The 11,034-nt window shown below is 35.3% G+C and overlaps 1 long non-coding RNA gene across 1 annotated transcript; it reads right to left on the bottom strand.

The window, feature by feature from the left end:
- Window positions 1-775: 775 nt before the first annotated feature.
- LOC107564702 (uncharacterized) lies at window positions 776-10,008 on the bottom strand. Its single transcript, XR_001606273.1, has 3 exons — window positions 9,835-10,008; window positions 948-954; window positions 776-785 (listed from the first exon to the last, which is right to left on the bottom strand). It is a non-coding gene; the product is annotated as an uncharacterized lncRNA (long non-coding RNA).
- Between the last annotated feature and the right edge of the window lie 1,026 nt (window positions 10,009-11,034).

Genomic DNA, 11,034 nt, shown 5'->3' with positions numbered 1-11,034 from the left:
TTGCTGTTCCCATGCCATTTTACTTCAGTAATGTTACATTAACAAGTGCTATGCGAAAAAAAATGTAAATGGAGCCAGAATGAATGCAGGTTTGCTAAAACAATACCTAGCTATTTGCTACTTGGTTAATAGCCAGCATTATTCAATAGTCCACACGGTCTACTGTAAGTGACATCAAAAGAAGATGAAGGTCATTACAGAGGAAATGCAAGTTTTAGATTCTGTAGTTATTTTGAAACATTACTGATGTTTTTCCTTTGAAATAACATGCACTGGATTATTCACAGTAAAGCCTTCTTCCAGTCAGACTGGAATTCATTTCATTTCAAAGCAGTTTGAGAGATGCAGGGAGTTCAGATCAAATGTGGCATATGCAGAATGTTTGGATCCGGTTTGAGATTCGGATTCGTTGAATTATTTGTGGCTAGACCATGCGACCCCTTACGAAAATTAACCAAGGTTTAATTATAGTAAAAGTGTAGTACCCATGTTTTATTTTTGATGTTTTGATTACCAGTTGTATAACCATAGTTTTACTACAAATACCATGGTTAAACTATGGTTACCCTAGTAAAAAAGTAATATATGCATTTAAAAAACATTTTTTATACTTATTTAAAATCTATTAACATATTTATTGACATTTCACTCGAGACTGATATAAAAATTGTAATTAAACTTTTTTTGGAGTACTTCTTGTGCACAATGCACATTTCTTAATATTAAGCCTAAAATGTGTTTTAATGTCCCTATTAATAAGGATTGTATGATCTTTGAATATCGGTCTTTAAATGCAAGATATTTAAAGTGTACCTGAAGTATACTTGCAAATTTCACTTTAGCACAATTAAATATACTTCAATATATCTTTAGCTGGACTTTAGCACTACTACCACGCAATTCAAGTACATTAAGGCCCTGTCCCAAATCGCACCCTAAACCCTCACGGTCTTCCTCTGAGTCCACACTTTCGTGATGTAATGCCGCTTTGACTGTCTGGTAGAAGTCTACTGTGGAGCTCGCCTCAGTGCGGGCTCGGCAGAAGTGTGCATCGAGGGCGCAAAGTGGCCACAAAGGGGGCGCTCGCGAGCACCCTTCTGAAAGCTAAAATGAAGAATGGGACACCCTACGGTCTCATAGACTTAACAGACAAGCACACATGGTGGCCATTGTAAGTGCGTGTGAAGTGCCATTCGGGACAGGGCCTACGTACAAAATGAATTGTTCCAATTTAGCAGACTTTAAGCATACCAGTTTAGCATACTACAAGTAGAATAGCAGGGTAATTTTATTAAGTAGCCTACATAAATATGTAAATGTACTGTATTTGTAGTATACTTAGTGTGAAATAAATGCGCTTCAAATACATTTTAGTATATTTATTTTTCACTTTGGTAGTGTAATATTTAATTTGTGGTTTCCATGGTTTAACTATAGTAACCTTTTTTTTTTTTAATTCGTAATGAAACCATAGCTATTTTCTTAAGGGACCACCTTGACTGGTGGTCAAAACTATGAGATTAGTGAAGATCTAGAGACACATTTCATTATTAATTTTACCATGGTGATTTAGAAGTTCTGTGTGACTGCCACTAGGGGTCAAATGCGACAATCAAATGTGAAAGTCGGAGATGGTGGTAAGGTGGCTTAAAGGGTTAGTTCACCCAAAAATGAAAATTCTGCCATCAATTACTCACCCTCATGTCGTTCCAAACCCATAAGACCTTCAGATCAAAGCATGCGCATACGTCGTGATACTCTCCAAAATGATGCCAGGGTGACGCAGAGGAGACGAATTGTTGAATGAAGTAATTATTTTTGTTTTCTTTGTGCTCAAAAAGTATTCTCGTAGCTTCAAAAAATTACGGTTGAACCCCTGATGTCACGTGGACTATTTTAACGATGTCCTTTCTACGTTTCTGGGTCTTGAACATGGTAGTTCCCTTGCTGTTTATGGGAGGGTCAGAGAGCTCTGGGAATTCATCAACAATATCTTAATTTGTGTTCCAAAGATGAATGAAGGTCTTACAGGTTTGGAACGACATGAGGGTGAGTAATTAATGACAGAATTTTCATTTTTGGGTGAACTATGCCTTTAAGACCAGAAATACATCAAGAAAATGAAGCAATAATTCCCAAGAAGTCTTGGTTTACAGTGAATTTACTACAGCAAAGCTGCTTTGTTTCAGGGCTGTAGAGGTCCTTTCTAGGTGCTGATCCACCATCTGGTCTGAATACGTACTGGATCCGGGTGACTGCAGTGACCATCTGATCTGGACACAGACTGGATCTGGTGGCTACGGTGACCTCGGAATAAGAGAGAAACAGACTAATATTAGCGTAGATGCCATTCTTCTAAAGATGTAGCAAGTACATCGGGTGTTATGAGAAGTGTTCCCGGTTCCGGTTGACCTAATTAATGCAGCCTAAAAATCCTTGGATTTGAATAGTTGTTAGTCACAATATGTAAACCATGGCTTCATGGGGCTTATTGCTTCTATAAAACAGTTAGCATGTGTTTACCCCACCCATTAAGTCAAAATTCACAACAAAATCTGATGTTCTAAAACATTTGGCGCTGTAATACTGATGTAATGAGGTCACCGGTGTATATTTCTAGAATAATTTACGGCTTTGAACGTGGCTCAACTAATTGTAAATCAAGGACTGGAACTATCCAGTGATTTCTAGCTTAAGGCTAACTTTAACAGAGTAGCACACTAAATGCCTATTTTTATGTAAAACTGTGCGCAGATGAACTTGTGACATATCTAATATTAATGATTTCATCAAGTAGTTGTGGTCTAGTGGTAACGTTTTTGTATTAAGTATGTGTTCTGTCGTGTCAAAATATGACTTTTTGTTTTAATAAACCAAAATTGCAGCTGTATGGATATATAGAGTGAACTGGACCAGGCACACATTTATTAGCGATTTGTTTTGTGATGCCACTGAAACAGGTTGGGAACCACAGAAAAAGCGATCAAGACATGGATCTTGATTCTGAAAGCTGTGTGAAGATTGCCTCTGTTGCCTTCCGCCACTGTTGACAACTGCAGCAACCACTCAATAAAACATCCCAGCACCGGACGGCCACTTATTATAACACACTCAATTAAATGAAAAATCCTCCTCAACAATTGGAGATGCTTCCTCTCTATTAGACACACACCTGCCGCGACTATAGCATTAATTGTCTGATAAAGAAATTGGTAGTATGTCCCCAACATACATTTTTGCTCTCTTAGTGCTTGTCTGGGGTGAGGATCACGTCTGCAGCCTTTTTTATCTGCCCTTTCCAACAAGGTCTTCACAACACTGTCCTTCACAACCCAGGGGCATGAGAAGAATGAAGTTCTCACCAGCTTCTGCCCAAGTTTGCTGCTGTTACTCAGCTCTTATGTGCTTCTAACGTCCACAATTTTCCCAAGATTTTCTTCGTTATGAAAATAGGCATTGTTTAAATCTTTCATTTTCTCTGCACACTCCGCTCTGTTCATTGACTGTGCATGGCACATAGTGAATCAATACGGTTTACTATTAATGGCTGTCTTCACAATGCTGCTGAGGATTATTTCATATGAAGTGGTTTCTTGGAGTCTGTGCTCAATAATTTAGGGCTTGTTTCTAATGGGTGGTCAGCTCAAACGTCAATGTAACACACACACATACACACTTTCACAAAGCATCGAGATGCATCTATGGCGTGTTCATTAGGCCCCACTCTAAACTAACAAGGACTGCACATGTTCAAGCAGACATCAAAACCAAATCTCTCTGATCTCTAATGAAACATCCTGTGGTTAAATCTCCAGCACGGATATATTTGTCACTGCCTAATCTTTGGAGATGGAAAGCCTGACCTCAGCTAGTGGACGACTCATGGTTGATAGTCATGGATAAATGCCTGGCCATTGTAATACACCGTTGATCTGTTTGAAATGCAATTAGAGCTTCAGAGTCTTTTCTTATATTTAACCACAGCACATTATCTGTGGGGAAATTAAGAGGGCCACTTTTTAATTGCCTTTGCTTTCTAGTTTGTTCCTCTGACTAACCAATTAATGATTGTAATCATTCTCATTAACCCTAAAATGCATACGACTAGTTTTGTGTTTTTCATCTAACTTTCCACAAATTTTTCAAGGTATCTTTGATCATGTGAACCAACTGTTTTTACATTTATTTTTTATTTTATTTACATTTAGACATTTAGCAGACACTTTTATCCAAAGCGACTTACAAATGAGGACAATGGAAGCAATAAAAAAATCAACAAAAGAGCATTTAGTGCATTAGCTTACATAAACTAACAATGAAAAATATATTTTTAGAGCATTTATTAAGCTTTGTTAAGGTAAGTTCATAAAATTATATTTTTTAAATGTTAATAGAAAAACCATTTAATTCCATTTAATAAAAGTTTTAGTAAATGTTAAACATTAAGCTTAACTACGATTGATAAATGCCCTAGTCTAGAAGTATTGTTCAGTGTTAGCATGTTAAGTAATGTGGTTAACTAGTGTTCACGAATGATAAATAAACAACGATAAAATATACAGTATTATATTACAGAATTAAAATATGTAAATATGTCGTATATATAATATCTATTGTAATGTTGATGTTATGATTTCATATTTTATTTCTGCTTTTACATTCTTAAAATGCAATAGTTTTCTTTGATGGCTTCAGTTAGTCTGTAATTATGGTTAATTTTACATTGAAAAAGAAGAAGTGGTTTGTCCTCATTTATAAATAAACAAGTAGATACTGTATATCTAACCTCTGGTTACTCCAGTGGGAGTGTCACTGCATGTACTCTGGAAATCGTTTTAGATAAAAGCATCTGCTAAATGACAGCTTGCTATTTACTTTCTTACTAAATGGAAATCTGAACATGAACAGTATTTACCATTGCCTTTATAATTATATATAGAGACAGCTGATGGAAACTAATGTTTAAAAACGAGTCTTATTATAAAATGTTACCTATACTTCTTTTGAATTTTCCATTAACTTCTGTTGTCTTTTTACTATGCATATTTTATACTGTTTATACTCTTTCTACCTCTTAACGGAGAGGTTTTTTGCATTTTTAGATTTAAATTGATTTAGAAATAAATAATTTAGTATGGTTATTATGCTTTTTTAACTCATGGGGACTGTTGGCTAGACCCCACAATGAAGGCAAAACCTGAAATATCAACCTACCCACCCACACACACTCAATCTAAATGATCCCTGTTCATTTTCATTGACAAAACAAGGTGTTTTATAATAAAAATGCATCTAATTGCATCTCTCACATATGCATTCTGGGGGGTAAATGCAGCTACGTGTTGTAGGGTTAAGTATCCTATTAAAAGGCTTTATTCTGAATTCTTAGAAAGAATTCTTCTCAAAGAGCACTTTGTATCAGCTACAATTACAGTAGGTTCATTTTCCCCGGCATGGAATGCCTCAAAGGAAACCTGTTAAATAGTGCAGCACATACTAATTCTCTCTAATAGACACACCCTGCACAAAACAAATGAGAGAAGATTGCTTTTGTGAATATGCGATATTCTGAGTGCAGCGTGTTTTCAGCTTGAATGCTTCAGTGGTAACCTGTCGCAGATCCTGTTTGTATAGCAGAAGCAGAAAACTTACTAGAATAACATAAACATGGTGCCGTTTTATCATTCAGAATAGCTTTGTGTGGACAGCTAGTGCTTGGAAGTGTCATGAAAAGAGCTAGATAATATACCTTTCACATAGCCTGTGATACGTTTTCCCCACAGCCTACAGAATGACATTTTTTTTTACACAGCCTTTTTTTGAATGTTCATGTTAATTATGTCTTTCTACCGTTTGCAGTGTGACAAAGAACTGTTGACATACGTTGAAAATGTTCATGTGATCACATGATCGCAGGTTGAGTGGAAGAGTATTGGCCATCAGCACAGTAGATCTAAAGCGGAACAACAGAGATTGTCATTGATTGGCTCAGAGCTGTATAATTTCATTAGCTTGGTAAAATCAATGGCGGGTGCTTCAGATTGCTTAGGTGCTAAGATAAAATAAATATGTGGTCATAGAGTCATTCTGCAGTTGACTTTTATCAGTTTGGTTGAACTGGAAGCCAGCTGTAAATCACTTACGAGCAGGTGCTGATAATTTGTATTTATTTATTTTAATTTTTTCAGCAGTGTGCTAAGTCACATTTGTAAATGATTTGTTGATTTGTTGTTCTGAACCCATGCCAGATTGGACTGGCAGTGTTCAATGCTTGCCAATGGCTAGAGGGCTTGACAGTTTCAAAAAAGGAAGGTCAAATCCTGGTGAATATTTTACTAAAATTTTAATTACAGTGGATCAAACATATCAAAAAGTAGACACATAAGCACATATGCAAACAGGAGTAAATAAACAAGGCATATTAACCTATGCCTTGATTCTTCCCAAAGATGTCCTCGTTGAAGGGATAGTTCCCCCAAAATGAAAATTCTGTCATTAATCACTCACCCTCATGTCGTTCCAAACCCGTAAGACCTTCATTCATATTTGGAATACAAATTAAGATATTTTTGAGGAAATCCAAAAGCCTCCCATAGACAGCAACGCAACTCAACAATTTCTTCTCTTCCATGTCAGTCACGAGAGAAGAAACTGTTGAATAAAGTCATTATTTTTTCTTTGGACACAAAAAGTATTTTCCTAGCTTCATAACATTATGGTTGAACAACTGATGTCACATGGACTATTTTAACGATGTCCTTACTATCTTTCTGGGTCTTGAACATGGTAGTTCCTTGCTGTTTATGGGAGGGTCAGAAAGCTCTCGGATTTCATAAAAAAATATCTTAATTTGTGTTCCAAAGATGAATGAAGGTCTTTGGGTTTGGAACGACATGACGGTAATTAATGACAGAATTTTCAGTTTTGGGTGAACTATCCCTTTTAAGGAATTTCTCACAAGCAAGATCAATTATTAATATTGATTAAATTACATTTTTAGAGACAATATTTCCAGTTACTTCATCAATTTTTGCTATCTATTTTACTTTATCAGCGAAAATAGTTCTAAACAAAGTCAAAGTGCGTCTACAAACAATGTGCAATAGTATTTTGAACAAATCAGTATTATTAAGCAAATCGGTTAAGTGAATGATTCAATGAGTCATTCTTGTGTTTAGTTCCTAAATAAGTATTGATGAAAGAAATATCAGTTGAGTGAATGATTCAAATGAATAACGTAACAATGTAAACTATGTAATGCATAGATAGATGATAGATTGGTCAACTTTAAACATCTATGATCAAATAATCTAACAATATTTACAAATTGATAAAAGGTTTTAGTATCACTGAGAGTCTTTTACAGCTTCAGTTGCCTGCAGGCTTAATCAGTTAATATAATTTGCTTCAGATTTTGTTTAAATGTGAAAAGCACATAGTTGTTTTCTATTTGCTTGCTGGTGGTGCAAAAGGCATAGTGAGCACATCTTCATGATGAGGTCCCAACTTCAAAAGGCACAAATCAATTTGTGTTCTGACAGTTTGAAGAATAGCAGCTGGCTGTGACCTTAAACTTACCTCAGGTCTGTTCTTCTGCAATCGATCTGCAGTTATCTGTGTAGAATATTTAATTGGCTATGCACATTCCCAGCAGAGAGCTGCATGTGTAAAATCCTTAATTCTAAGAGAGGTTCCAGCCATGAGATCATTAAACACCATAGAGGCTTGTTTTGATGGACAATACTGATAACTGACAGCTGTGTGCATACATATTATTAATTCAGTGTGAGAATAATGGTTCAGTATTTACTGACCCCTTGTATAAAACCAATACCTTTTTGTGCCAAACTTACACTGGTCTAATTTTGCTTTGGGGTTTTGCGTAAGCACCTGAATAATTTAAATTCAAAACCATTTGATGAAGTGCCATGGGTCATTATAGCACATGGTGCAATGGCACTCAGGACTGGAGCAAACAAATGGGGAAACAATATGAACTGACTCTGAATATTCAGCTGGTTAGAACGCACTGTTTTGACATCTGTCCTCTATATCCCACACTGGTTATGTGTCTGTAAAGTATTGTGGGGTCTAAAAGTCAGAGACCACTTGTGAACAATCTTTGATTTTTGCATCTCTTTTCAAATTTGAAAACATTTTTTATGAATGTTAATTTAATTGAAAACATGAGTTTTTTCAAATGACAAATAAATAGCCTTTTAATAGCAGCACTCTAGCTGAATCTTAAGTATTTCTTCTTTATTTTATGATTCATTAACAGGTTTAAATTCAGATTTTCAGTGTTGACACAGACCTTTGGACCATTGCATGTTGTTATAATTACACCATTTTCCTTGTCATTCTTGAGCCTCTCAACTGAATAATCAGTCAGTCAACACTTAAAAATACTTAAACATATCTGCAAAGTCTCTTTTTGGGCATTTTCTGACTGAGCTTGGAGGAGTCAGTAAGCACCGCTTCAGTACATGCTGCTGTCAGATGCTGATCTTGAATGAACAACAGGCAGGAAGACTAAACTAAAAGTTGACATTATCATAAGGACTGTTCATTCATAGACCATAGCAATCCATCACAACATAATCACTGAAAAATGACATCAATAGAAAGATTTACCAACAAGCACTGATATTAAAAGTGTTATGAAGGAGAGAGATTTGCTGAAACCTGACTTCATAAATCAAGCATATGATGTTTTGTGCTGATGTGGGGAATGATTCAGTGTTAATTTCGACAGCAAATTTTGATTTAGTTTTAGTCATAGTCTTTTGACTAAAATGCCATTTAGTTTTAGTCATATTTTAGTAATCTGAATTGGTTTTAGTTTTAGTCTAGTTTTAGTCGACTAAATATCATACGATTTTAGTCGACTAAATCTACAGTAAATTTAGTCGGCTAAAATCTAATGGGTTTAGTTACAGTGTAATGCATTTATTAAGCATTTCTCTAAAATGTCCAAACTCATTATATAGGATAGATATTAAGGTTTTATCATGATAGACACCGATTTAACTGCAGTGACACACAACATGCCCTTATGTTAAAATTAAATAAAACCACTTCTCATAAAAAAACAAGAACATTGTCTTAATTTTAATGAAATACCAATGGTTATATAGGTGGACAGACTTTTCACCTTTTAATTAGTTAAGTGTGTAAGCAAGGTACAAAACTTGCCTCTGAATATTTAAAAATAAAACCTATCAAATAAACGCAGAAATGTAATGTAATAACTGTAAAGTAATAATCAAAATACTTAATATCTTTGAAATTATTTTAACAAAAACATTCACAACAGAGATGTTCTGTTAAAAAACTATTGTGCTAAAAAATAAAGACGGGATTGCTAATCTTACACACAATTTAGGATGGATAGTATGCACATTGAGATGCAGGCTTGTTCTCCCTCACTGCAAAATAAATAAAATTATGTTGGTAACAATGACATGTATGCAAAGATAACAGAAAGTGTTTTAATTTTTACATTTCCAAGTACTTTGATTATTACTTTACAGTTATTACATTACATTTCTGCGTTTATTTGATAGGTTTTATTTTTAAATATTCAGAGGCAAGTTTTGTACCTTGCTTACACACTTAACTAATTAAAAGGTGAAAAGTCTGTCCATCTTCATTTCTGAAAACATGTAACATTAGAGACCCCAGCTCAGTCACTTTTAAATGCCACTAATTACATAACCTGCAGTTCAGTAAGAAGTTAGAACTAACTTACCAGTTAATTGAGGTGTAGGAAACACTGGGACATGCCATTATGTAATAATACGATTTGATGTTGATTAAAAATAAGCTACTTACGTGTGGTAGACATTTGAACTTGAAAATAAATTGTCAAAGACTTTATATAGGGACTTTGATAGTGTTCAAACCATTGAACAAACGTCTCTTCCACTATGTATTTTCCCTCTTCCTCTGTCGGTAATGCAGGGAGTCTTGTGATTGGTTGTCAAGCCAGCCAATCAGAATTTAGCAGCCTCGGTCTCTGATTGGCTGAAATTATGGCACAATGTAACGCTGGGTTGTGTTGAGCACGGGAGCTGTTGGCATTTAGCGAGCACAGAAGGGGGGGGGGGCATCAGGTGAGTAAGCTAGTGGAACGTTGCACGTGCAAAAGAGAGGGTCTGCACACATCCAAAAACATATTTTAAATGCAAAATTGATTTCCGTGCGCTCGAAAGACTTTTTTCTTTGCGAAACGAACATTTTCTCCACAAACTCAGATCGCGTGCGTGCAAAATGCACTTTTGTGCGCTCAAAATATGATCTTTCGCGCGCAGAATTATGGCAGAAATGTAAGCCCATAAAATTGTCCCTTCCTAACATTTTCGTCTCGTTTTTATTCGTTGACGAAAATGTCAATAGATTTACATCATAGATTTTGCCATTTAAAAAGAGTTTTAGTTCGTTATCGTTTCGTTGTCGTCGGTGAAAAAAATGTCGTTGACGAAATTAACACTGGAATGGTGTTTTCGATATGGTGCTAAAATAATGGGTAACAATTTAGTATAGGGACCAATTCTAACTATTAACTAGTTGTTTATTAGCATGCCTATTATTAACATATTGGGTGTTTATTAGTACTTATAAAGCACATATTCTGCAAGAGCCTATGTTATAACCTATTCTACATCCCTATTCAGAGAGTCTGAGAAAAGAAGTAGCAGCAGCGATGTTTTAGAATAATTAAATGTCAGAACAGATCTGCACTGGAGAGAGAATGTATGCAAGATGAAATTCTGTCTGTCATCCATTTTGCCACAGTGAAAGTAGTAACCTTAAACACACTCAGTACAGCGCAATAATAACTGCTCACGGCAGTCTTGGATCTGTATGTATTTTCCTCATTCTTTTTCTCTAAAACCTCAAACGAATCAGTTCTGTAATAAATCCCCACATTTATAAAATCTTATTTTAAGTTAAACATATTTGAAAAGTCATTGTTGTATGATAGGAAATGACTTGTTTGCATTATTCAGAATGGTTTATGGAGCTCATTTA

Source organism: Sinocyclocheilus grahami, unplaced genomic scaffold (assembly GCF_001515645.1).
Source record: "Sinocyclocheilus grahami isolate Dianchi unplaced genomic scaffold, SAMN03320097.WGS_v1.1 scaffold956.1, whole genome shotgun sequence".
Taxonomy (NCBI): domain Eukaryota; kingdom Metazoa; phylum Chordata; class Actinopteri; order Cypriniformes; family Cyprinidae; genus Sinocyclocheilus; species Sinocyclocheilus grahami.
This window is presented reverse-complemented; position numbering and strand designations above follow the sequence as displayed.